Source organism: Myxocyprinus asiaticus, chromosome 32, assembly GCF_019703515.2.
Source record: "Myxocyprinus asiaticus isolate MX2 ecotype Aquarium Trade chromosome 32, UBuf_Myxa_2, whole genome shotgun sequence".
NCBI lineage: Eukaryota > Metazoa > Chordata > Actinopteri > Cypriniformes > Catostomidae > Myxocyprinus > Myxocyprinus asiaticus.
The window spans coordinates 9,398,331-9,425,761 of record NC_059375.1 but is presented as its reverse complement, the minus strand read 5'-3'; the positions used below and the strand labels follow the sequence as shown (position 1 = coordinate 9,425,761).

Sequence of the window (27,431 nt, the reverse complement as noted above, 5' to 3'; positions counted from 1 at the left end):
CTCTCTTCTACTGTGGATTCCACTTTGCATTTTACTGTAATTTGTTTCATTTAACCCTTTTAAGGGATAGTTCACCCAAAAATGACAATTCTCTGATAATTTACTCACCCTCATGCCATCTGAGATGTTGGCACATTCCTTTGACTCATTGGTTGTGTTTCTGTCACGTGTCATTTCACATGCCATCGCACTTAAGTCATGGAAGCACTCGGCCATTCGTCAACGCCTGACTGGAAATGATCTTTTATAGTTAAAAAGTGCTTAAATATCGTTCTTTTTCGCACAGAAAGTGATCGATTCACTTTAGAAGACATTATATTACCGCTGAAGATAGGATGGATTACTTTTATGCTGACTATCTGTGCTTTTTGGACATTCAAATATCTAATCACCATCCACTCCCATTCTAAGGACCTGCTGAGCCTGGATCTTTTTCTACTAATCTTCAAAAGTGTTTTGCAGAAGAAAGAAAGTCATACACATCTCAGATGGCATGAGGGTGAGTAAATTATCAGAGAATTCTCATTTTTTGGGTGAACTATCCCCTTAAGCTCGCCCGCCAGCAGGCCCACGAGAAAAAAAAAAAACAACATTCAAAATATTAATAACAACAGTCTTGACCAACACAAAATAGGTATTATTTTAAATCTAAGAAGCTCTTCTTTACAATGTATGTAGGCATTATGACCAAAACTGAACAAGTGCTTTGAAATTTGCAGACAAATCAGAAGTGTTCCGTTTTGATCATACTCATCAAATAGTCATGTGTCATATGTTGATGGAAGCTCTCAAAGAGTAGAATACAACCAGCCTTTGTTTTACTCACAGACAAAAATATAGCGAGTAATAGCTAAATATACAGTATGTCTTTGACATTTATATTTCATGTGAACAGGTGTTGCTCATATGCCGCATTTTCATTTATAACTTCACAAAAAAATAAACAGAACATAAAATATCATACCATTACTTAGAGAAGGTGACTATCTTTCAAACGAGCTCACACATAAGGTAATCAGATGAATAGATCATTAGATAACTGACACAAAGCACAATGTGCACAGTGCACACAGCATCTGGCTATCTGGCATCTTGCAATCTGGCTGAAAACACGTTAGCTTTCCTGGATCAAATGACGTCATCAGAAATGATGTAGCATCGTGGAACGCTAAACCAATCGGATTGGGTTCTGATCGGTGCAAAAAGTCATCCATATTAGGGCAGAAAGACATGTGATTGTTGACTGTTACAAATGGCCACCATTAGATTGCGCCAAGTACATTACATAGACTCAATGATGACTCAAATGGCACAGAATGAAACTCATTCTGTGAAATCTCATTTCTAAAATCATGTCTGCATGCTATGCAAACCTTTAGTCGTTGTGTTTGCATGTGTAATTAGTTCTTATGTACAATTATTATGTTCTATTTGTTTGAGGGGACATTTTTTGACACTGGGATAAATAACTTTTGTAATGCTATATCTTTTGATTGCTTTGTCGTATCAACACAAAATTGTACTCAGTTACAGTTGACATGTTTGGGAACAAAACAAAAAAATAATTATTTACACACTGAGGTTTATAATGTAAAATCAGAAAAATAAGAAACAAGTTGATTTTTGGCTCAAGTTTTTATAAGCCTTTAATTTTGAGTATGCCACTGGTACAGGAAATCTTTAAAAACACCCTTAGATCTTAAAGGATAAAATTGTAACTATAGTGGATTACAGTTACTATTATTTTTTTAATTTTAAATACGTAATCCTGTTACATGTATCCCATTACTCCCTAACCCTGAGTGCCTTTATCCCACCACAGAATAAAATGAATCACAATAGGCTGAAATAAAGTCGCAATTGCGAAAAATAAACAAATACTTTATATCGCGCAGTTGCGAGAAATTAAGTCACAAAAGTTGCAATTGCGAGAAATAAATAAAGCTTTTATATTTTGCAATTGTGAGTTATAAATTCACAATTTCTAGAACTAAATTCACAACTGCAATAAATAAATAAATACATTATATCTTGTAATTGTGTGCAATAAAGTGAAATAAATTCACAATTGTGAGATATAAATTCAGAATTGCCTCATTTATTTATATTCCGTGTCAGGATCCAGTTTCCATAGCCCCCTGAGAGGTGCATTATAATTATATATGAACATGAACTGGGTAAAAGTAATTTTATAAACAATAAAGAGGCTTTCAGCAACTTTAATTCATATTCTGACGTGTCATTAACTGAACAAAACATTAAAAACTGTATCACCTCAAGTAGTGCACTGAAACAAAACTGTATAAATATCTCTTTGGCTGCATCCCTTTTGACCTTAAATGGATTTATCAAGCAGTTACCAATGTGGACAGGAGCTCCTCATCCGTGATGGCTCTATAGGGATGGTAAAACACTTTGATGCCGTCTGTTGTAATAGTTTGGCCATGTCATGTCATGCATTCTGTGTTATTTCCTCATGGGCTTGAGTTAATTTTGAATGGGACATCATCGTCCCACACACACACACACAGTCACCAGGTTCAGTTCACCACAGCAATCCTTCCCGTTGAGGTCATACATCATCTCTTCATGGGACTTTAGACTGTATTTGATCAACCTGCTTGTTGCTGAAATGCAGTTAGGATTCTTCTGAAAGACATACAGAGGAGTATATGTAAATTACAAGATCTCTTTGCCAAACCAAATGATAGATAGATTTCAGATCAGTCATAAAACTGGATAGCTGTGAGAACAAACATGAAGTGACCTTGTGTTGCATATCCAAAACAATCATACCAAGATGCGAGTGATAGACCTGAAGTTGGATTAGTCAGACAATTTATACAAGATTTGTAATGTTGCCTTTTTATAAGGTGAACTATCCCTTTAATGGGCAACTGTTACCAGATATAGTGTCATTTGTTGAAGAAGGCCCTGAAGGCTGTTTACGTTAAGAGCGGGAGAGTCCATTTGTTTAATTTTTTTCTCCATTGTCAAATATTTTACCATTCCAAGCTCAGCCTTCACATTTAAAAGTGGTGAGTGGAGAAAACTGGCTCATCTCTGCATGTTTTCAGAAATATTAACATCGCAGGTATGCATTTCAAAAGCACTTAGTCCATCAGATATAATGAGAAGAGTTAAGCAACTTTCGAGACCTCTCTCATGAATGTTATTGTACATCTTGGATGTTTACATACATTCATCATTTTATTTTATAACTATTTTAGCTGGCTCACAAGGAAGAAGAACACTGTCAGTTTGGAATTTTCTAGAATTGCTAATGAATCACATAAAGTATATCTGGATTTATAGTCTGTTCCAGATAATCATTTAATCTGTGTAGATATTGTGGACCAGGAATGTGTTCATCATGTATGGATGAGTAGACTGATTGGAGTGGAACGGGAACACTGAAAAAAAAGGGGAAAGCAGCACTATTAAAAATACTAAACCAGTACACTTGAAATCAACTTAATACATTTATGTTTGAGATGAGAACATAATTGTATTGCATAGAGTCCAACTGATATTCAACACAGTCATCAAAATGTTATATGAAAACATTGCTATGAAATGTTCAAATGGATTCAGACTTCTAACTGATGGTGTTCACTCAACATGATTTTACTGCTTGCATAATTAACTTATTTAAATGAGCTAATGCAACACAATTCTTTAGCATTTGATCTCATCTTTTGATCAAATTTCATTGTGTACAGTCCATCCATTAATCCAATTGTGTTGGTACTTTTTGAATAATATTTGTTGCATCAATGTGTTGCTGAAACTAGGCAGGGTCCAGTTCCCAGCATACTTTGCATGGGACTGGATTGGGAGATTAAATTTAAAAATTAAGTTGTTAATTTTAATGTATTTCTACTAGTGCTGTCAGTCAACCATTTTTTTAATCGCGATTAATCGCATACATTTTTATAGTTAATCATGATTAATCGCAGATTTTGAAAGTGATGAAATCTGATGCTATATATACTTCTTTTCTTGTCAAAATGTATTTAATTCTGTAAATGGTTCAAAGGAATGAGGAAGCGGGAGACGACTCTTTATTTAAATAAACAAAAACTCGTTCGCTCAACAGCGCAACGGTGCAGCTTCAGTTCAACTGAAATAGTTCAGGTAAGCAAACAGCATTGGCCAACACACACGAACAGCTTCTCCGCTGGGCTCTTTCTCCCGACTGCTGCTGTCTCCTCTCCTTAAAAGCCCCAATCACTCCTCACTGAAACACAAGACAGGTGTTAAGCACAGGTGGAAATCATATTCCACTCATCTCCTCCGCTTCACTCTCCGCAGCACGGTGCTCGGCCACGCCCTCGCCCCCACAATTTCCATCTTAGGAAAGAAAACAAAACAATATGTAGCAATATAATGCTTTATTAACATTTTCCAAACAAAGCCTTCCACAATATAAAGATAGAAACGAGCATGTGGGAGTTTGACTAACTGAAAGAACTTGTCCCCACATAGGTTGCATTTACATTGCAGTGAGCATGAAATCCCTTAAACTCTCCTCCTTCACAATATTAATCTGCCGGTAGACTATCCGCTTTGTTTCAGCAATCCTGAAGCCGCGTTCATGATTCGTGTCAGAGTGTCAATGCCAGCGTCGAGTGCCGCTTTGAACTCACCATGAAAAGCACTTGCAAACAAACTCGTCTCATTCTGCGTTTGGTGATAGATTTGTTGTGCTTCTGTGCTAATTAAAATGTGCCTTACATAGGCTGAAAAATTCTTAATTTCTATCACAAGTTCCATCTGGGCTTGTTTTTTACAGTGCTTTTAAAAAGTATTTGCCCCCATCCTGATTTCTTCTGTTTATGTGTATACAGTATCTCATACTAAAGTGTTTCAAAAATTCAAATAAAATCTAACATATAGCAAGGGCAATCTGAGTAAACACAAAATACATAGTTTTTAAATGATAATTTTATTTATTGAAGCTAAAAAGTTATCCAATACCAACTGGGCCTGTTTGAAAAAGTATTTGCCCCCTTAGTTACTAAGTCCCCAAATCTATGAAACTGCATTCATAATGGGGTTCAGCTGGACGAGACACACCCAGGCCTGATTATTGCCAGCAATGTTCAATCAAATGAACACCAAAAGTGAACTTTTTGGGGTTTTTTTTTTTTCAGCATGAAGTTGACTAAAAGGCCTCACCCAGTAGCACAAAATGCCAAGGGTGAAAGTAATTCCAGAAATGATGAGAAAAAGGGTGATTGAAATACATCAGTCTGGGAAGGGTTACAAAGCTATCTCAAAGGCTCTGTGACTCCAAAGAACCACAGTGAGAGCCATTATCTCCAAATGGAGAAAACTTGGCACAGTAGTGAACCTTCCCAGAAGTGGACAACCTTCCAAAATTCCTCCAAGAGCACAGCAATGACTCATCCAGGAAGCCAAGGACAACATCCAAGGACCTGAAGGCCTCTCTCACATCAGTAATGGTCACTGTTCATGACTCCACTATCAGAAAGACACTAGCCAAAAATGGCATCCATGGAAGTGTGGTGAGGCGAAAACCACTGCTAACCCAGAAGAACATCAAGGCTCATCTGAATATTGCCAAAACACACCTTGATATTCCTCAAACCTTTGGGGAGAATGTTCTATGGACTGATGAGTCGAAAGTGGAACTGTTTGGAAGACAGGGGTCCATTTACATCTGGCGTAAATCAAACACATGATACCTACGGTCAAGCATGGTGGTGGTAGTGTGATGGTGTGGGGATGCTTTGCTGCTTCAGGGCTAAGGCGACTTGCAATGATTGAGGGAAACATGAATTCTGATCTCTACCAGAAAAAAGGAGATCATCCGGTCATCAGTCCTTGAGTTGAAGCTCAAGCGAAACTGGATTATGCAGCAAGACAATGATCCAAAGCATAGGAGTAAGTCCATCTCTGAATGGCTCAAAAGAAACAAAATTAAAGTTTTGGAGTGGCCTAGTCAAAGTCCTGACTTGAACCCAATTTAGATGCTGTGGTAGGACCTTAAATGGGCAGTTCATGCTCGAAAACCCACCAATGTGGCTGAACTAAAGCAGTTCTGCAAAGAAGAGTGGGCCAAAATTCCACCACAGTGTTGTGAAAGACTAATCTCCAGTTATTGGAAGCATTTGGTTGCAGTTGTTGCTGCTAAAGGTGGCAAAACCAGCTATTAAGTTTAAGGGGGCAGTTAGTTTTTCACATGGGTGATATAGGTGTTGGATAACTTTTTTGCTTAAAAAAAAAAAATAAAATAATGTGTATATATATATATGTGTATATATATATATATATATATATATATATATATATGTATATATATATATATATATATATACATATATGTATGTGTGTATGTATATATATATATATATATATATAGATATATGTATGTATGTATATATATATATATATATATATATATATATATATATATATATACACACAGTATATGCTAATGTGTTTGTTGCTAGCTATCAACAAGCTGCAAAGTTCAATAGTATTATTTGAACAGTTTAAATTTAAGTTAGGTTAACTCTATTCATTTAGGTTTTAGGTATTTGAGTAGAGCCTGCATTTTAATTTCATATCATAGAAAATCATTTTCATTGTGTGGAACCAATGTCCACATTTGAATTAAGTTAAACCAAATTGTCCAGGGTTGCGCACGGTCATAGTGCATTCACGAAAATAGAGCCCAAGGTCCGCCCACGCCTTCTTCGCATGCAGAATTTCGCTGTGCAAAGGTAAATGTGACCGTGCCGTAAGGCAGCATCATTTGTTGAAAAGGCAATCCCACAAAGGAGATCAAAGATGGCAGATGAAGTGAGAGAAATATTGAATTTAAACGTAATTAATTCAATACCTTAAAGTACTGATGAAAAAATAGTAACATTTAAAAATAATAATTTGATCCGATATGTGTGCTATGTATTTTTATGCTTATTAGACAATCATGTAGTTATCTTAGCAACATTCTAATGCAACCTGATCACATTGAATCACTTTACTATACCTACATTTTTCAAAAAATTTTTTAGATGGTTTGTGCATTGTTGTATGTATCACAGCAGTTTCCTGGCGAAATAAACACTAAATGGCCCTACAACAACAATGACTTTTATACACTTTCACACAAATCATGAGTAAATGTCAAATTATTAGTTTTTAAACACTTACTTTTGCCCTGTTCCTCACCCAATGTTATCTTATGACCCTGTTTTCACCTGGTATTAAGATGATCTGATCACAAGTGGTCAGCCCTTAATACAGGTCTAAACGGGGTCTAAAACGTTTTGTGATCGGATCACAGAAACCTTATACGAATGTGGTCAAAAACGTATGTGATCACATCACATTTGAGGTGTAAACGCTGATCTGTCCAGTATGTGTCCCGGCAGCAGTGAAGCGCACCCCTCACCTGTCAGTCAGCAACTTTGACAAAACAAATGTTTAAACTGCCGTTTATAAGTGGCTTTAAAAGGAAATGTAAGCGCAGCGTAGTTCTAGCGGGAAGACTAGCAGCTGTACATCATCGCACCATTAGCTAGGTAACTCCTAGCCAATCACATGTAAGCCATTGCTTTATAAGTCTGCTCACAATCTGTCACATTGCTGTTTCAGTGTGCTAACATGGCAACCTCCACCACCCCACCACCAGCAGTTGAGTCCCATCCTGCACGGGGGTAGGCTCCTCGCCAAGTTTCCGTCATGGTCTATATTTATTCATCATACTTGCATTCGTGTCAGTTCTAGAGCTACATTTAGGGGGATATAGCATCTGCTATAATTGTATAGGCACACGATTGTGGATATGTGAGAGATATTTTTCAACTCCCAAAGCGCATGTCTGGTGAAACCAAGGACTTCAGGGTTAAAAGTTCTACCTGTCAATCAACCATAGAGCTAAAACAAGATTTTTAAACTTTGCGACGTGTAGCTTTAAAGCGCATTTACATGGACAAGACTTCTTCAGCATTTATGCTATCAACATGCAAGCAATGACAAAGATGAGAAGGACATAGCCTACATCTAAAGCTGAGTAATACAGGTAGCCTACTCCACTAAAATAACTCATGTTTGAGCTTAGATTAAATCCAAGTATAACCATCAGAAACGGTGCGTGAATTTTGCACACTTTCTTTTTAACCTTGTTAATTTTGTGTGCTTTATTATCATGCAGTAACTGGCAGCAACACACTGTCGTTATGATTAATATATGCAATTACGAAATCACACAGCCTCCCTTCAAAATCTGAATCTGTCAAATGTCGGACAGCATTTGTAAGAATTATATATGCATATATATATATATATATATATATATATATATATATATATATATATATATATATATAAATCGGCAGATGAGTTTTCAGCTAATGCAGCTCCTGGCCATGCCAGTCTTCTTTTTTATTTCTAAATCGCAAGCGACTGTAAGTCATGTCGTATACCACTTCATCTGTATGAATATCAGATAAACTGGCTCATAACATGCTCGTTCTAGGGCTCACGACGTCCCGAGCGTCAGAACTCGCACCGTGTATGCCCGGCTTAATACCACGTTGAAATGGTGCTGTAAGGTGATACATTTTAATATTTGCATTACATAACCAACTACATTTACAAGCTTTTTTGAGTTTGATCAAACTGTGTGGTAGCTCAACTGATAGAGCATTGCATTTGCAATTCAAAGGAACGGGAATTTGAGTCCTGAAGAGCACGAGTTGAGATGTGAGCCAGAAGTGACAGAAAAACACCACAAATTGACACAGCAGCATTAGCAGTTAGGTATTTCATCTCACATTTGCTTTTATGACACTATCGGTTAGGTTTAAGGTAGGTTTACATTTACATTTATGCATTTGGCAGACACTTTTATCCAAAGCGACTTACAATGCCCTTATTACAGGGACAATCCCCTTGGAGCAACCTAGTGCCTTGCTCAAGGACACAATGGTGGTGGCTGTGGGGATTAAACCAACAACCTTTTGCTACAACCTTTTGCTTACCAGTTCAGCGCTTTAGTTCACTACGCCACCACCACTGGCGTAGAGGTTTTGTAGAATTTGTAGATTTAAAACTCGATAGAGCATCAATCTTAGGTGGTTTTCACTCTGGGCTAGTTTGCTGCGGTCCGAATCCGAGCGAGATTGTTCCCGGAGCTCCCCGGAGTGTTGGTCTGGTTTCAGAGTCACGTATGATTCTGTCGAACCCCGGTGCTTTTCCGTCATCAACTTGCGTCATCACAAACGTGCACATGATGGAAAACACAACGTGGGTCGCTATATTTGTGTTTTTTTTTATTAATTTTGCATCATGATGCACACTAGAGTGAATGACACTTGCGCCTCTGTGCGTCGCATGCCGTAATTCAGCAGTTGTACATGTTCAGGATAAGACGACTATATCTGATGCTTTTTTGAGGACACAGCTGGTTGCATGCTCACTCACACACATTTATAAAAGGCACCACAACATTTCTCTGACACTAATGATGCATGTGTGTGTTTTTGTGCAACTGATGATGTCATCATGCTTAATTTGGCAAAAACATATGTATAAGTAATTTACTTCCTGAACAAGTGTGGATCTGAGTACAGGTTGCTTTCTCACTCACACGAACCATCCCACAGTTCTGGGATAATCCCAGTTTACATTTATGTTTTAAGGTTTTCCCACTATTTCAAAACCCAGGACTTTTTTGTATGACGTGTCATAGATGAGATGAAAACAGTTTCACCACCCACATTTTGGCATAACATTTGCAGAAGAACTCTTGATAAAGTCATTCACAATCAAGTTTACAGAACAGCTCACAGAGTAAACGTCTTTGATCGTCGCACTCAGGCACCAATTCTTTTTTTTCTGAAATCTGTTGTAATCTGAAGATGTCCAAACAGAGTGGATTAAATGCCTTGTTTAACAAGTATAACTCTATTATAGATGGGTTTGATCCTTTCTGAAATCTGTTGATGCGTGTGCTGATTATTATGGAAAACACTTAGCATTTTCTTAAGTGTTTATGACGGGGCAAACATGACAAACTCACAAGAATGGCTTGATTATTGGATTGGAGGCTGATTCTGTTTAAAGGCAGCTGGTATTTCTAACCAAGGCACTTAAAACACATGAGTAATGACGTGATGCATATTTAAAAAAAATTTTGTCCAGATTTATTAAGTTATTAAAACATACTTTTAAAATGCAATGCACACCAAACAAATACACCTCTTCTATGAACATGTTTTTCGTTTCTGAATACAAAGTAATTTCGAATTTTTTTGTGGGATTTAAAGTAAACAATTTCATGTGGTTTAACCCTCCAGAGATAGTAATATAAAATCAAGTTTTCATTAAAAGCTGAAATTTTTGAAAACAACAACAACAAATTATTGCATTAGTAGTATAATAGAATAATATTTTATTATTTCTTAAAAAAAAAAGGCTGTGAAATAGTTTTGTTTTTAATTATTATCAATATTTTAAAAACTTCTGTCCACCAAATCAAAGTCAGGTGGTTTAACCAGGAAGCCATTTTGTTGTCATGTCACAAATAAATTAATTAATTAAACAGAAAGTTTTAAAAAGTAATATATATATATATATATATATATATATATATATATATATATATATATATATATATATATATATATATATATATATGAAAAGGTACATTTTGTTCAGGTCATATGTAACCCTGAGAAAACTTTTTGATATTCTTGAATTTAAACTGTATTATATTTCTAAAAAATATATATATTATTTTACCTTGAAACTTTTTGGGAATTAATGATAAAGTTGTATATTCTTTCATGTTTTCTAGGTGCAAGGAAAGCATTTTACTTAATGGTTACACCACATTACATTTTTTTAAGACATTCAATCTTTTATTTTTTATTTTTTTATGCTATAAATATTTTTCAAAAGTGTATTAAACCAACATGGACACAAAGATTACATCTCTACGAACTTGATGTCTTTTTTAAACTAGATTTTTAAAAGATTTATAATTTTTATCAACTCATTTATCAATACAACATACACGTATTTGTCAGTGACCCATTTGGTAAAATAGTAATATTTTATCGGATTGAACCATTTTAATAGACACTTTTCAAAATAGTTCAATACAATATATTAATAATCAATGTTTCTCTCACTTTGTACACCATCTTGGATGTTCTGACTGAGGCAGCATAATTCTTTTGGGATAGCCTTCTTGTTTGGAGTGTGCTTTTGGTGCCTTAAAATGCTGTATACTAGCTTAGTAAATTACCAGTAAAATACCAGTTAAATAATCTGTGATATAAAACTTGTCTTCTATTTAAAATAAATAGAGTAGATAATACAGCTCCTTGTGTATTAAGTATGCTTTGGCTGTGTTCTTGGTATGTTTTTGTGCGTGCAACGGTAAGGCCTGGTTAAAAAGTTCACCCTTTTGTTGTCTATTGAATAAATGTATAGAGACAGGAAGTGAGTCGGGTGAGGAATGTGCTTGGAGCTAACTTGTCCTCTGGATTGGGGCCTAGGGTAACAGTTTTCTCTGTAGCTATAAGAGGGTAAACGTGGCATTCTCCTCAAGAACTACTGCTGAGACAAATCGCTGCTTCTTAACCTCGACTTCACAATTGAATGGGCTGTAATTTGGCCTGGCATTTTGAGCATATCATCCAATCTCTCAGAAAAAGCAGAGGATCTCAATTGGAACATAGTATATAAAAAACTAAATGCAATGCTAAAGGCCAATAAATGTTGGAAACAGTGGATATCAGTCTGTGAAAGGTGGTAGAATCCAGTATGTTTGGAGCATTCAGGAAGCCCTGACTTGTGTTGGTCGGGTATGAGAGACCCCTGAGAGTTGGTGGGCGGAAGAGTCCCTGTGCTCACAGCACATAATTCACTGCAGCTGTTAGAGAGTCGCTGTGTTTTTTAAAAAAAGCTGGCAAGAGCCAGAGACTTTGTTATGACAAGGGAAAAAAACGAGCCATTGCACTGCAGCTACTAACTCAAGTCAAAAACAAAAAGGTTGTTTTAAAGTGCAGTCAAATCCAAAAATGTGGTACATCTAGGGGCATAGTATTGTGTGTGGTGCTAAAAGCGAGTTACATTTTCTTTCAAACAGATGAGGTTTTTAAGGTTAATGCTCCATCAAGTTTTAAGTCAACAAGATCTACCTCCCCACCACAAACGTAACCCTAAACCTAATTGATAGTGTCATAAAATAAATTTGAGATGAAAAACACAATTGTTGAAACAACCACATCATTTTGGGGTGCTTCTATGACACTTTTGACTCAAGTGTCGACTCGCGTGCTCTTCAGGACTCGTACCCCGATCCTTTGCATTGCAAGTTCAACGATTTCTGTTATGCTACCAGGCAATTTAACTGCACTCAAATAAGCTTGTAAATGTAGTTGGCTATGTAATTCAAACGTTAAAATGTATCACCCTACAATTTTTTTATGTCATAAGATAGCATTGTGTGAGGAACAGGGCGAAAAGTAAGTGTTTATGAACTGATAATCTGACACTTGTGCAGAGGACAGACTCAATGACTGCTGTGTAGAGCTGTATCAGCAGCGCCTGTGGCAGGTTGAACTTCCTCAGCTGGCGAAGGAAGTACAACCTCTGGTGGGCCTTTTTCAAAATTGACTCTATGTGGGTCTCCCACTTCAGGTCCTGTGAGATGGTGCCCAGGAACCTGAATGACTCCACTGCTGCCACAGTGCTGTTCAGAATGGTGAGCGGGGTTAATGTTGGAGTGTTCCTCCTAAAGTCCACTATCATCTCCACTGTTTTGTGCATATTTAGCTCCAGTTTGCTTTAACTGCACCAGACAGCCAGCTGTTCAACTTCCCTTCTATATGCAGACTAATCATCATCTTGGATGAGGCCAATGACTGTAGTGTCATCTGCGAACTTCAGGAGCTTGACAGCTTGGTGGTGCAGTCATTTGTGTACAGGGAGAAGAGTAGTGGGGAGAGCACACATCCCTGGGGGGCACCAGTACTGATTGTACATGTGCTGGATGTGAATTTCCCCATTCTCACTAGTTGCTGCCTGTCCCTCAGAAAGCTGGAGATCCACTGACAGATAGGGATGCACTGATCTGATACCTGGATCAGTATCGGCTCCGATACTGAAGCTTTTAGATGGATCGGGTTTCGGTCCGACGAGCCCGATCCAAATCCGATACTGTGTTAGTCATGTTCGTTACTGTCAAGCTCCAAAAATGACATAAAAGAACCATTAAAACACCATTAAAGCAGTTCATATGACTCGTGCATTTTATTCAAAGCCACTTGAAGATGTGTGATAACTAACAAAAGGCTGTGTTTAATAAGTAAATATATAGTGTGCTGGAGCTGCTCTGTTTACACACACTCGTGGCTATTTTTAGCCTTCACGTGTTGCGCTACATTTGAGCGCTACTGTAAACCATGGCTTGTCATTGTTGTATATTAAATAGGTCCCACTAGGAATGCACATATCCTCACACAAACTGATATATGATGTCACAGTATCTGTGAGCTCGTCCAGGTCTGTGGCTGCAGCCTCAAAAATACTCCAATCAATGCAGTCAAAACAGGCTTGTAGTTCCAACTCTGCTTCATTGGTCCATCTCTTTACAGTCCTTACTACAGGTTTAGCTGATTTTTTTTTCTGCCTGTATATCGGAAGAAGATGAACCAGACAGTGATCAGAGAGTCTCAAAGCTGCTCGAGGGACAGAGCGATATGCATCCTTGATTGTTGTGTAGCAGTGATCCAATGTATTTCTGTCTCTGGTGGGGCATGTAATGTGCTGTCTGTATTTGGGCAGTTCACATGTGAGATTTGCCTTGTTAAAATCTCCAAGAATAATAATAAGTGAGTCCAGGTATTGTTCTGTGTCTGTGATCTGATCAGCCGGCTGTTGCAGCGCTGCGCTTACACACACGTGTGAAGGAATATAAACACTCACAAGAATACACGAGGAAAACTCCCACGGCGAGTAGAAAGGCTATTCGAATTGAACTATTCTCAATACCACAGCAAAAATAGGTAATATGTTATTGAACACACTCCTTTAGCCTGTTAAATAGCATAAGTAAAATATCAATGTAAATAAGAAATTAAAACAATTGCATATTTCCTTTTACTGTTTGTCAATTAAGTAAACATTGCTTCACATTTTTGTAGGTAATTATTCAGGGGATAATTAAGAGTTATGTAATATAATAAAGAGTTATAATAATAAGTAGGCTATAAAGTAAACTAGAACAGTAATGAAAAACAAAGAAATAAATTAAGTGAGTGGTTTTCTTTTCAATATAGCAGTGAATGTTTTTTCTTTTCAATATTATTGTTTGATTAATATTAACAACATAATAGACTGCCACATGCAGCCGCATGACCGCATTTACCACGAGGTACAGCATGCTGCAGAAACACTGGTATGCTTAAATCTTCTTTTATTATCGACTTGCTACCGAAGTACTGGTACTTTTGACAAAATGTCAGTTTACAGGAAGGCTGTTTGGTTGGTCTATTCCAGCATGCTAGGACTTTTGCATGCTTGGTGGCTGTTGGCTTCAGAGACATGTACTTTTTAAAATAACATTTAAAGGCATAGTTTACACAAAAATGAAAATTCAGTCATTGTTTACTCACCCCTATGCTATATTCCCATATGACTTTTTTTCTTTTTCTTAACACAAAGGGAGAAATTAAAATAAATAAATAAATAAATAAAATTTGCTCTGTGATATCATACAATGGCAGATTATGGTGACCACCTCTTCAAGCTTCATAAAGGACGCAAAAGTGTAGTTCATAAGTCTAATACATTATTGTATGTGACTGATGCCTTGTTCTGCAGGCATATGATAAGGTTTGGTGAGAAACAAACCAGAATCTTATGTATTATTCAGTGAAAATGCTCACCGACCGTTAATCTCCTGTGCGCATTCATGAGAGTGCACGAGAGCAGCAGTTTGCGCAGCCCCCACTCGTGAGATGGGGTGTTCAAGAGAGAGGCCACTTTGTTTTCCTTTAACCCAGCCACCAGCAATCTTAACAACAGAAAGCACAACACAGCTGCACACAAACCATGCCCAGCCTTTTTTGTTTGAACCGGAGCACTTGGAAATCAAACTGAGAAATATTGAAGAGGCAGAAGGCAGCCCCAGTCACACCATGTCCTAAACAGACACCAAAACGACACACTATAAAAGGTATCTTTTCTATGTTAATCAGAGTTTTTGTCCTAACCAGCCATGATAAACGATGGGACATTCTGTTGTTCGCTTAGTTTCTTTCTGCCGCTATGTACTGGCAACAGTATATTGAAGCCAGCATCTCACTATTCGGTTAAAACACCTTCATTTTGGCCGAGGGTGTCACACCTACTGAATGTTTTCCTCCACCTTTCTCACTGGTTTTTCCAGTTTACTATCAGTTAGCGAAACCTCCAAAACACTGTGGCCTCCTTTACTCTCTGCCTCAGCCTCTTCCATCTCTCTGTTTAATTTCTGAGTACTCCGGTTCAAACAATTAAGGCTAGGCATAGAAATGCATCTCCTTGTCGACTTTTCAGACATGTTTTGTAAGATGTACACGCTCTGTTCTCTTGTTTGTGTGCAGCTGTGTTGTGTTTTCTGTTGTTAATGGTCGGGTTGAAGTGAAACAAAACAGTTTCTCCCTTGAACACCCCATCTTGCGAGTGGGGGCTGTGCAAACTGCTGCTCTCGTGCACTCTCATGAGCGTGCACAGGAAATTAATGGTCAGCGAGTATTTTAACTAAATAATACATTCGATTTTGGTTTGTTTCTCACCAAACCTTATCGCATGCCTTCAGAACAAGGCATGAGTCACATACAATAATTTATTAGACTTCTTTATTATACATTTTTGTCCTTTTTGAAGCTTGAAGAGGTGGTCACCATAAACTGCCATTGTCACATTGTATGATATCACAATTGGGTTATAACAACACAGGGGTGAGTAAACAATGACTGAATTTTTATTTTTGGTGAACTAATCCTTTAAGTGGTTTACATACGAGAGTACTTTGTTCTAAGTAAATCATCTACAGTATGTCTGTTTTTAAATGGGAGAACATTCCCATTGAAGAAACTTAATCCCGGCAATTAGAGCCAAGAAAGTCAGCTGCTGATAATGGTTTCTCAATAAACTGTTGTGCCCAGCTTTACGGTGGATGTTGATGGTATGTTCCCTTCATCCACTGATAATCTGGAGAAAGTGTACATTCTTTTAGACTGACTCACGCCCAGCTGAGACATATGAACGATGTGCCGCAATCTGCAGACAAACTGCAAGCTTTGATTATAATGTTTTATGGTTTCCATAGATTTTCTTTAAGGGTCAGTGACAAATAAAGATATGAAAAGATTATGAAAAAGATAAATGTTTTAAACAACGTGCTGCATGTGCATGTTCTTAGAAAAACGTATATATAGTTAAAAAAAAAGATATACTGTATATATATATATATATATATATATATATATATATATATAATTATTATTATTATTATTATTATTATTTCGACTGGACAGCCTCTCTGTATGCCTGGACAGCCTCTCAAAGCATTGTCTGTATGACGTGAATGTATTAAAAAGAAAAGAAAAAAGATCCAGACAAAAATATAAGCCATTGACCCTTAAACACTTGTGCTGTAGTGAGGGGTATGAATCGTGAATCTTGGATGCCAGTTTCCTTTATTTAATTTGATGCACAGAGAATTTAATTATCTGAGATTTGGACCTCCATCTATGAAGAGCAGAATTCTTTTCACATTTAGTAATTGATGTATTGCTAGGTATTAAATTTAACTGTGTAAATTTCATGATTCTACTTTGTTGAGTCACAAACCACATGTGCTCATAGTCCTTAATGCAATGTAATGCAAATTCTTGAGGCTTTAAAATATTTGTAATCTGTCATGCATTTAACTTGCCACTGTTTATGCATTCAAAACCATCAGACCATGTCTTCTTCTGTTTGCATTATGCATCATTTCCATGACATCAGTTAAAGTTAATGATATTGTTCCCAACAATTATGAATTCAACAAATCCAGTTTGAGCATTGGATCAGGCAGCAACACACATCTGTGCGATTGTTTGGTGGTGTCCAGGCAACTGCAGCCCTTCATTCCCACAGAGGTCCATTGAACTAGTGTAATGACATGTTTAATAGACACGTTTCCCATCATAAGAAATTTAAATTTTAAATCCCACTGTAGCAACCTTGTGTTAAGTGCCAAAATTGCTAAAGGACTGAATGGGATCTCATTAATTCTCAGTTGGATAACTTCATCCTGCAACTGAACCAGTAACCCTTGTGTCAGCAGCCCAAAGCACTGGCCATTAATTATTTGACTGCCTTACACTTACTGAGAACTTTATTAGGAACACTGTGGTCCTAATAAAGTGCCCGACATGGTCTTCTGCTGTTGCAGCCCATCCGCCTCAAGGTCCTAAGTGTTGTGCATTCTGAGATACTATTCTGCTCACTACAGTTGTACAGAGGGGTTATCTGAGTTACCATAGCCTTTCTGTCAGCTCAAAACAGTCTGGCCATTCTCCATTGACCTCTCACATCAACAAGGCATTTCCGTCCACAGAACTGCCGCTCACTGGATGTTTTTTTGTTTTTAGCACCATTCTGAGTAAATTCTAGAGAGTGTTGTGTGTGAAAATCTCAGGAGAACAGCAGTTACAGAAATACTCAAACCAGCCCGTCTGGCACCAACAATCATGTCATGGTTGAAATCACTGAGATCACATTTTTTCCCCATTCTGATGGTTGATGCGAACATTGACTGAAGCTCCTAACCAGTATATGCCTTATTTTATGCATTGTACTGCTGGCACACAATTGGCTGATTAGATAATTGCATGAATAATTATGTGTACAGTTGTTCCTAATAAAGTGTTTAGTGAGTGTATGTATAATAATCTTTATTGTCATGACAGAGCAGATTTTAAACCTCAGTAATTATCTCTCGTAATTATTAAAGTACCACCACACTAATCAAACAATAATACAACAATGTGTTGTCACCAGTTCTAGCATTTAAGTCAACATGAAATCAAAACTTACACTTTTTTAATGTCTTAAAAAATTATTTGTTTTTATTGTCCACAATTCACCAATGCATGGTATTCTAAAGTAAAAAAAAAAAAAAAAGAAACTTTTCTGTTCACGTAACTAAGGCCATGTGGACGGTGAACTGCTACAATACTTAAAGGGGTTATGACATACTCTTTTTTAATAATTGTATTAATTAATTATATTTAATTTAGTAATATACACTCACTGAACACTTTACAAGAACACCTGTACACCTACATTTCCATGCAAAATTTAATCAGCCAATCATGTGGCAGCAGTGCAATGCATAAAATCAAACAGATATGGGTCAGGAGCTTCAGTTAATGTTCACATCAACCATCAGAATGGGGAAAAAAATCTGATCTCAGTGATTTCAACCGTGGCATCATTGTTGGTGCCAGACGGGCTGCTTTGAGTATTTCTGTAACTACTGATCTCCTGGGATTTTCACACACAGCAGTCTCTACAGTTTACTCCAAAAACAAAAACATCTAGTGAGCAGCAGTTCTGTGGATGAAAATGCCTTGTTGATGAGTCGGGCACTTTATTAAGAACATAGTGTTCCTAATAAAGTGCTCAATGAGTGCATGATCATTTTCCACCAGCCCTCTGTCTAAAAAGTGTGGGTTTTGGCCTCAGCTTCTCCTTTAAACTTTAATGTAAATGCCCACTGTTATGATTTGCTAACATCGTGCAGCCATATTTATTTAAAGTGCAATCAGGAGAGAATAAACAAGCTCTATAACAATAAAAAAAGCTATATTTTAGGGTTTGCACATAACACATAATTGCTTGCTATGTTCCTACTTGAAAAGTCGCTCCTTATTTGAAAGTCGCTTTGGGTAAAAGCGTCTATTAAATGACTAAATGTAAATGTAACACATTGCATCTGAATGTATCAAACTGTTCAGTCAAGCACAGCAGCACCATAAACTATAAATATTAAACAGTCAAAACATTCAGTTACAGTTCAATTACGGTTTTGCCGCGGATTCAATAGTGTTTCAATTGCCACATCCTTCAAATACAGTTCCTCTGCAAAGCTTGAATCATATTGCAGCTGGTTTTCTAGCAATCCATGATGAAATGAGCCAAACACACAATGCAAGCCATGCTGAAATGCGCTGAACGTACATAATACAATCCACAATGAAACATGACGAAAACACATAATCCAATGCACAGTGAAACATGGCACTAACACGTATCACCCTAAACCAATGCGATGCAAACTTTGTTAAACTTCAGTCACTATTTCTTGATGTTGGGAAAGTCCAACAGATGCCAAAGCAGAGGTGTTGGTCTTCACAGGCACAACATCTTGCATCTTTCATTGTCTATTTACTCTGGACGAGACATGGTTCTCCCAGCCAGTGGCAGCAATGCAATGGAGCTGAACAAATGTGTTTTTAAAATTTGAGTTTGTACTGCTCTTAAAGCATTGCGCACATTGCCAGAAACACATTAAAATGATGAAGGACATCCATCTAGAGCATGTTTACTTAGACCAACAATTAAAAATAGTGGAGATGGGTGCAAAAATGTGTCTAGCAAGATACAGAATGGGGGGTGTTTTTGCACCCATCTGCACTATTTTTAATTGTTGGTCTAAGTAAACATGCACTAGACCAAGCTCCTCGTCTTTCCTGCCAACCCTGCTGTTAAGCACAACATCACTGCTCAGCTGGGTTCATCTACAATCGACAACCAACTCAGTTTCATAGACAACATCTCAAAAACAGCCTAATCATTTAGATTTGCACTCTACAGCATCAGGAAGACCCTTCATCTCTGAACATGCCTCACAACTCCTTGTTTAGTCTCTTGACATATCTAAACTGGATTACTGTAATGCTCTTTTTGCCGGCCTTCCTGCATGCACAATTAGGCCTCTGCAAATGATCCAGAATGCAGCAGCACTGCTGGTCTACAATGAAACTAAGACAGTGCATGTTACACCTCCTTGTCTCTCTACACTGGCTGCCGGTTGCTGCACCTTCCCAACTCCATTCGTGAAGCAGACTCCCTGGCCTTCTTCAAAAAAACGGCTAAAGAGACAACTTTTTCATGAGCACTTGACCATACACTCAAATGAATAATAATACAAAATAATAATACAAATATTTGATATATTTGAATATATGAATACATGTAAATGGGTCTCCTTTTAAGAGGTACAACTGGACATTGCATCTTTTAAAACCGGCGTGAGTTGCATGATTACATCGAAGAAGATAGTCTATTGCATGTTTGTGTCGAATTCTTTTTTTAAATAGTCCAGATGGGCAGAAGAAGGTGTCCTGTGTATGTCCCCACCCATTCATGGTGAGCAGGAATATTTGGTCCATCTTTGTGGTCCTCTCCTCTTCACCTTTCTGACTGAACACCAGTGGGTGGGCTAAAGGTGCGATGATGTAAAAGTAGGCATTGATGTCTTGCTGTAGAGGGAGTCAAATGCTGATGTATTCACCTATGTGACGTTAAAAAGTAGGGATAAATCCAATTTGCAGTTTGGTTTAAATAAATTCTTTTTTTTTGTATTGAGGAGGAAGTTTGAGTTCTGCAACTTACAGTATGTTTTTATAGTACAATGAACTCTTACATGTCAAAAGATCAAGGAATTTTTTTTCCGCATGTCATGACCCCTTTAAAGACAGTACCGTTTTAGCGCTTGTCCTAAATATCATTGTAAATACTTACATTGTATACACGACAAATTATACAATGAGTGCAATTTCAAGACATTAGATATCAAAATGATGAAAAATGTATGATAAAATAAAGTTTGTAAAATTTATATTTTCAGAATGTACCAAGTTAGAAGGTCCCATGTAATCAACAGCATTAGCTGAGAGAGAATTTATTTAAAATGTTAGCAAAATGGATATTAAAACTGAAATTTACCCATATGAATTGGAATCAAAACAAAATCAGAATTGAATCAAAAGTATGCGAATCAGTATCCAATCTCTATGCTAGTGTACTTTGGTCCAGTAAAATGCTCTCTGGAATGAGAATGTCCCTCATCCTAATATGGTAACAAGGCATTCATGGTTTTGTTGGGTTGTGACATAAACTTTGAAAAAAGACATAAAAAAGGCAACTTGCTATTTAAAAAAAGAAAAGAAATGACAAGCCCTGTGATATTACCCGTCTCAAGATACAGTATGTCCTTCCTGAATATCCTGTTTCAATAGGAAATATGTCAACAAAGGATTGAAAATTGCATTTGTTAAACCATTTTGTGGGGCCTTTAAGATAACAGAAACTTTACAATAACTTCAATAAAATTAGCATTATGATATAGCATTAAACTGTATATTAGAAGTCAATTTATATATTAGGATGTATTAGTAAATATCATTTTTCAGCCTAATATACCGTAACATAAATTGCAGAAATCAGCTGTAAGAATAAATAAAACAGTGTTGCTTTATTTCAGTGTTGCAGTTACAAAGTACATGAAACGCTTTGGATTCAGTCTGAACACAAACATTCTAAACTCGAACCTTTTAACCAGTTTGTCAAACAGTTTTCCAAAGGGCTTCATGTACTACTGCTAGCTTCATGTAAGACTTCAGCATCTCCAACTCAAGACCAAGACGTCCTTTGTGTGTTTTTTTCTTACACAACTAAGATGGGTACTACTTTCCCATGATGATATTATATATTAAATGTTGAATATATAGTATGTGCTCTGTTCAAAGTAGAATCCAAATTAAAGGGATAGTTCACCCAGACAGGAAAATTCTCTCATCATTTACTCACCCTCATGCCATCCCAGATGTGTATAACTTTCTTTCTTCTGAAGAACAATATTTAAGTCCTTTTATACTATAAATATCCACTTTCACTTTCACATTCTTCTTCTTTTGCTTTTGGCAATTCACATTCTTTATGCATATCGCCACCTACTAGGCAGGGAGGAGAATTTTTTGTAAAACAAAATAACTTAAATATTGATCTGATTCTCACCCACACCTATCATATCACTTCTAAGACATTAATTTAACCACTGGAGTCGTATGGATTAGTTTTATGCTGCCTCTGTGTGCTTTTTGAACCTTCAAAGTTCTGGCCACTATTCACTTGCATTGTATGGACCAACAAAGCTGAGATATTCTTCTAAAAATATTTGTTTGTGTTCAGCAGAAGAAAGAAAGTCATACACATATGGGATGGCATAAGGGTGAGTAAATGATGACTAGGGCTGGGTATCAATACAGATTTCCCGATTTGATTCGATTCTGATTCACAAGCTTTCGATTCCATTTCGATTTGATATCGAATCGATATATAACTGACATTATATTTCAGTTATAATTCTCTCCCAGCTAATTCTGTGAATTATACAGGGGACCTTCTAACTAGGTACAATATGAAAATATTAATTTTACAAATTATATGATTAGTTTTTCATCATTTTGGTCACATTTGAGCTTTTTAAAAATGAACAAATCAATGTATTAAATCAATAAATATAATAATATATTGCATATATTATAACTTGTTAAATTTGTATTGTTTAATTTCATAATTTGTACTATTTACAGGTATTTACACTGGCGGCCAAAAGTTTGGAATAATGTACAGGTTTTGCTGTTTCGGAAGGAAATTGGTACTTTAATTCACCAAAGTGGCATTCAGCTGATCACAGAGTATAGTCAGAACATTACTGATGTAAAAAAAAAAAAAAAAAAAACAGCACCATCACTATTTGAAAAAAGTCATTTTTGATCAAATCTAGACAGGCCCCATTTCCAGCAGCCATCACTCCAACACCTTATCCTTGAGTAATCATGCTAAATTGCTAATTTGATACTAGAAAATCACTTGCCTTTATATCAAACACTGCTTAAAGCTATATGGTTTGTTAAATGAAGCTTATCATTGTCTTTGTGTTTGTTTTTGAGTTGCCACAGTATGCAATAGACTGGCATGTCTTAATGTCAATATTAGGTCAAAAATGGCAAAAAAGAAACAGCTTTCTCTAGAAACTCATCCGTCAATCATTGTTTTGAGGAATGAAGGCTATACAATGCTTGAAATTGGCAAATAAAATGGAAGATTTCTTACAAAGTTGTACACTACAGTCTTCAAAGACAAAGGACAACTGGCTCTAACAAGGACAGAAAGAGATGTGGAAGACCAGATGTACAACTAAACAAGAGGATAAGTACTTCAGAGTCTCTAGTTTGAGGAATAGACACCTCACATGTCCTCAGCTGACAGCTTCATTGAATTCTACCCGCTCAACACCAGTTTCACGTACAACAATAAAGAGAAGACTCAGGGGTGCAGGCCTTATGAATCAGAATCAGCTTTATTGCCAAGTATGCTTACACATACAAGGAATTTGTCTTGGTGACAGGAGCTTCCAGTGTACAACAATACAAAAACAATACAAAAACAATACAAAAACAGTAGCAAGACAGATAATAATAAAAAATAAAAAATAGTTATACACATACGTACATACACACACAGACACACACATACATACATACACACATACACATACGTAGTGCAATCTAATACAAATCTGTTATCTGTTATGTACAGTGCAAATACAAATCTGTTATGTACAGTGCAAATGTTCTTTTTTGTTTTTGTTTTTTTGTTTTGTTTTGTTTTTCCCAGAGGAATGAAATGGCAGAAGAGGTTAGATGTGTTGGATGAATATAAAAAAAGACTAAACGGTGTATTTCACATAGTTGTTGCTCAATGGGGCAGTTTAACTGTTCATGAGATGGATAGCCTGAGGGAAAGAACTGTTCCTGTGCCTGACGGTTCTGGTGCTCAGAGCTCTGAAGCGTCGGCCAGAAGGCAACAGTTCAAAAAGGTAGTGGGCTGGGTGAGTGGGGTCCAGAGTGATTTTTCCAGCCTTTTTCCTCACTCTGGAATTGTATAGTTCTTGAAGGGTGGTCAGGGGGCAACCAATAATCCTCTCAGCAGTCCGAATTGTCCTTTGTAGTCTTCTGATGTCTGATTTCGTAGCTGAACCAAACCAGACAGTTATTGAAGTGCAGAGGACACACTCAGTGACCGCTGAGTAAAACTGTATCAGCAGCTCCTGTGGCAGGTTGAACTTCCTCAGCTGGCGAAGGAAGTACAACCTCTGCTGGGCCTTTTTCACAATGGAGTCAATGTGGGTCTCCCACTTCAGGTCCTGTGAGATAGTAGTGCCCAGGAACCTGAATGACTTCACTGCTGCCACAGTGCTGTTTAGAATGGTGAGGGGGGGGTCAGTGTTTTGGTGTTCCTCCTAAAGTCCACAATCATCTCCACCGTTTTGAGCATGTTCAGCTCAAGGTTGTTTTGACTGCACCAGACAGCCAGCTGTTCAACCTCCCTTCTGTATGCAGACTCATCGTCATCTCGGATGAGGCCGATGACAGTGGTGTCGTCTGCAAACTTCAGGAGCTTGACAGAGGGATCCTTGGTGATGCAGTCATTGGTGTATAGGGAGAAGAGTAGTGGGGAGAGCACACATCCCTGGGGGGAAACCAGTGCTGATTGTACAGGTGCTGGAAGTGAGTTTCCCCTGTTTCACAAGCTGCTGCCTGTCCGTCAGAAAGCTGGTAATCCACTGACAGATAGACATGGGAACAGTTTGTGTAATTTATTCTGGAGTATAGCTGGGATGATGGTGTTGAAAGCTGAACTGAATTCCACAAAAAGGATCCTTGCATATATCCCTGGTATCTCCAGGTGTTGCAATCCTATGTTGACAGCACCATCCACAGACCTGTTTGCTCGATAAGCAAATTGAAGGGGATCTAGAAAGGGTCCAGTGATGTTCTTCAGGTGGGCCAACACCAGTCTCTCAAATTATTTCATGACCACAAATGTCAGGGCGACAGGTCTGTAGTCATTAAGTCCTGTGATTTTTGGTTTCTTTGGGACAGGTATAATGATTGAGGAAGAATTGCGAAGAAAAAACAAAACACTTTTGAAACAGAAAAAACAAAAAGAAAAGGTTAGAGTGGGCAAAGAAACACAGACATTGGACAACAGATAATTGGAAAAGAGTGTTATGGATCTTAACCCCACTGAGCTTTTGTGGGATCAGCTAGACTGTAAGGTGTGTGAGAAGTGCCCAACAAGACTTGCCACATCTATGGCAAGTGCTATAGGAAGTGTGGAGTGACATGTCACCTGAGTATCTGGACGAAACAGCAAAATCTGTACATTATTCCAAACGTTTGGCTGCCAGTGTACATTGATATGTTGAACATGTGCCAAAAAACTTCTCTTTAAGGGAATCCTGCATTTCTATAAACAGCGTCTTTAAATAAGCGCATGTTAAGGAGAGAGAATCAAATGGCTATATCTCATCTGTGCTATGCCTGATTAGAATTAAATGTTTATTTTTTGTTGTTGTAAAAAATAAACTCACACTCCCCCTCTCATAGTGGTGTAGCCTTGCCAAATTTAGCAACCTGGAGGCCTTTTCTACTTACAGTCAGGTTAACCACTAACCTTTCCTGAGAGGATGTTGGCAGCCCTATATTCTTTAGCTTTTCATTTTGCACAGAAGGGAAGATGTCTAGTTACAAAGAAGACTTTTGGGTCACTAATCCGCTTTTGGAAACTATTCCCTGAATACAGCCTATCTTGGATAAGAATGAATGTTTGACCTGTGCCAGTAATTCATAGTGATATTTTTTATTCACCATACGTGATGACTAACAAAGGCTTAGGCATTCTGTTGATTTATTCATGTGTTCCATAAGGATGTGGCTTTTGTTTTTAGACACTGCTGTAGCTCTCTGAGTGCAAAGTAAAATCATGTCAAATACAGAATATTATCTGTCTTTGAAGCCATTATACAGAGGATGGCTCATCGTAAGAGCATGAAGAGAAAAATCTCTGCTTTCTCTGTCTTCCCATGTGTAGTTATGGTGACAAATCAGCTAAATGTACCTGTATCTGGGGAAATTTTGTTGTTTAATGCAATAAGGGATGAGAGGCCATGTGTTACAGCCAAGTTAAACCATGTAACCATGGGAAAATCACTGTAACACAAGACCCCATGTGGCTTATTACTTTTACAAAATGATGCGCAACAGCAAAATGATGAACATCAATGTTCAAATGACCCTTCACTAAACTCCACCCCTCTTGGTTATGGTCGCTTGCTCTGACAAGCTTTGCAGAACTTCCCATAGGAATAAATGGCAGATTACTGTGAACAGCGAGTTTTTTTTGCAAAATAACGGAATGGATAATATTCTTGAGTGGGCTGGAATAAAGAGTGACATTGTAAGGCATATTTATCTAAAATGTTTGTAAAAGAAATAGTTAAATTACACAGTCATTTTATTGAAAACTGTGGATACTGTGAATCAGAATAAAGGAAAACTATTATCACAGTCACTTGAAAAGAGAAAAGCATAATTTGTTAGCAATTACACACCTGATAACATTAATATAAGTGAACTGCTTATAACATCTCATAACACATTCACTATGATGCTGTGAACGCTTTATTTACTGTTTTTTTTTTTTTTTTTTTTAAAGAAAGAAAAACACTGAGCATGTCCTCTCAGGGTACCTCGTGTCACTATTACAAGTGACCTGGCAACATCGTGTTTTAATTTTTTTTTAGATCATTTTGATTAAATTCCGCTTAAAACTACTCAAACTCATATTAATCCCATAGGCTGTCATTGGAAAATAGCTAACACTTTTCAGAGTAATGGCAGCCCTGGCAACAGTTGCTAAGGCAGCACTGGTCAGAATTGGTCAGGCCCATTCGCCTCAAGGTTCAACATGTTGTGCATTCTGAGATGCTATTCTGCTCACTACAATTGTACAGAGTGGTTATCTGAGTTACCATAGCCTTTTTGTCAGCTCGTTGTCAGCTCGAACCAGTCATTCACCGTTGTGATCCCAGGAGATCAGCAGTTACAGAAATACTCAAACCAGCCCGTCTGACACCAACAACCATACCATGGTTGAAATAACTGAGATCACATTTTTCCCCATTCTGATGGTTGATGTGAACATTATATGAAGCTCCTGACCTGTATCTGCATGATTCGATGCATTGCACTGCTGCCACACGATTGGCTGATTAGATAATCGCATGAATAAGTATGTGTACCTGATAAAGTGGTCGGTGAGTTTAATTAGAATTTTCATAATACTGAAAAAATCAGCCCTGATATTTTCGTAATGATTTTGCATGTGATATTAAAATGAAGCAACATTGAAAATATCACAATGATTCTCCTATACTTATTGTTTGTGCCATTAGACTAGTTTCACGATCCCTCCTTTCTTTGCTACTCGTG

At 37.3% G+C, this 27,431-nt stretch overlaps 1 protein-coding gene across 1 annotated transcript in view; it reads left to right on the top strand.

Moving 5' to 3' along the window:
• Positions 1 to 27,431, top strand: part of LOC127423364 (protein bicaudal C homolog 1-like) — a 148,153-nt gene that overhangs the window by 3,472 nt on the left and 117,250 nt on the right. The window lies entirely within an intron of this gene.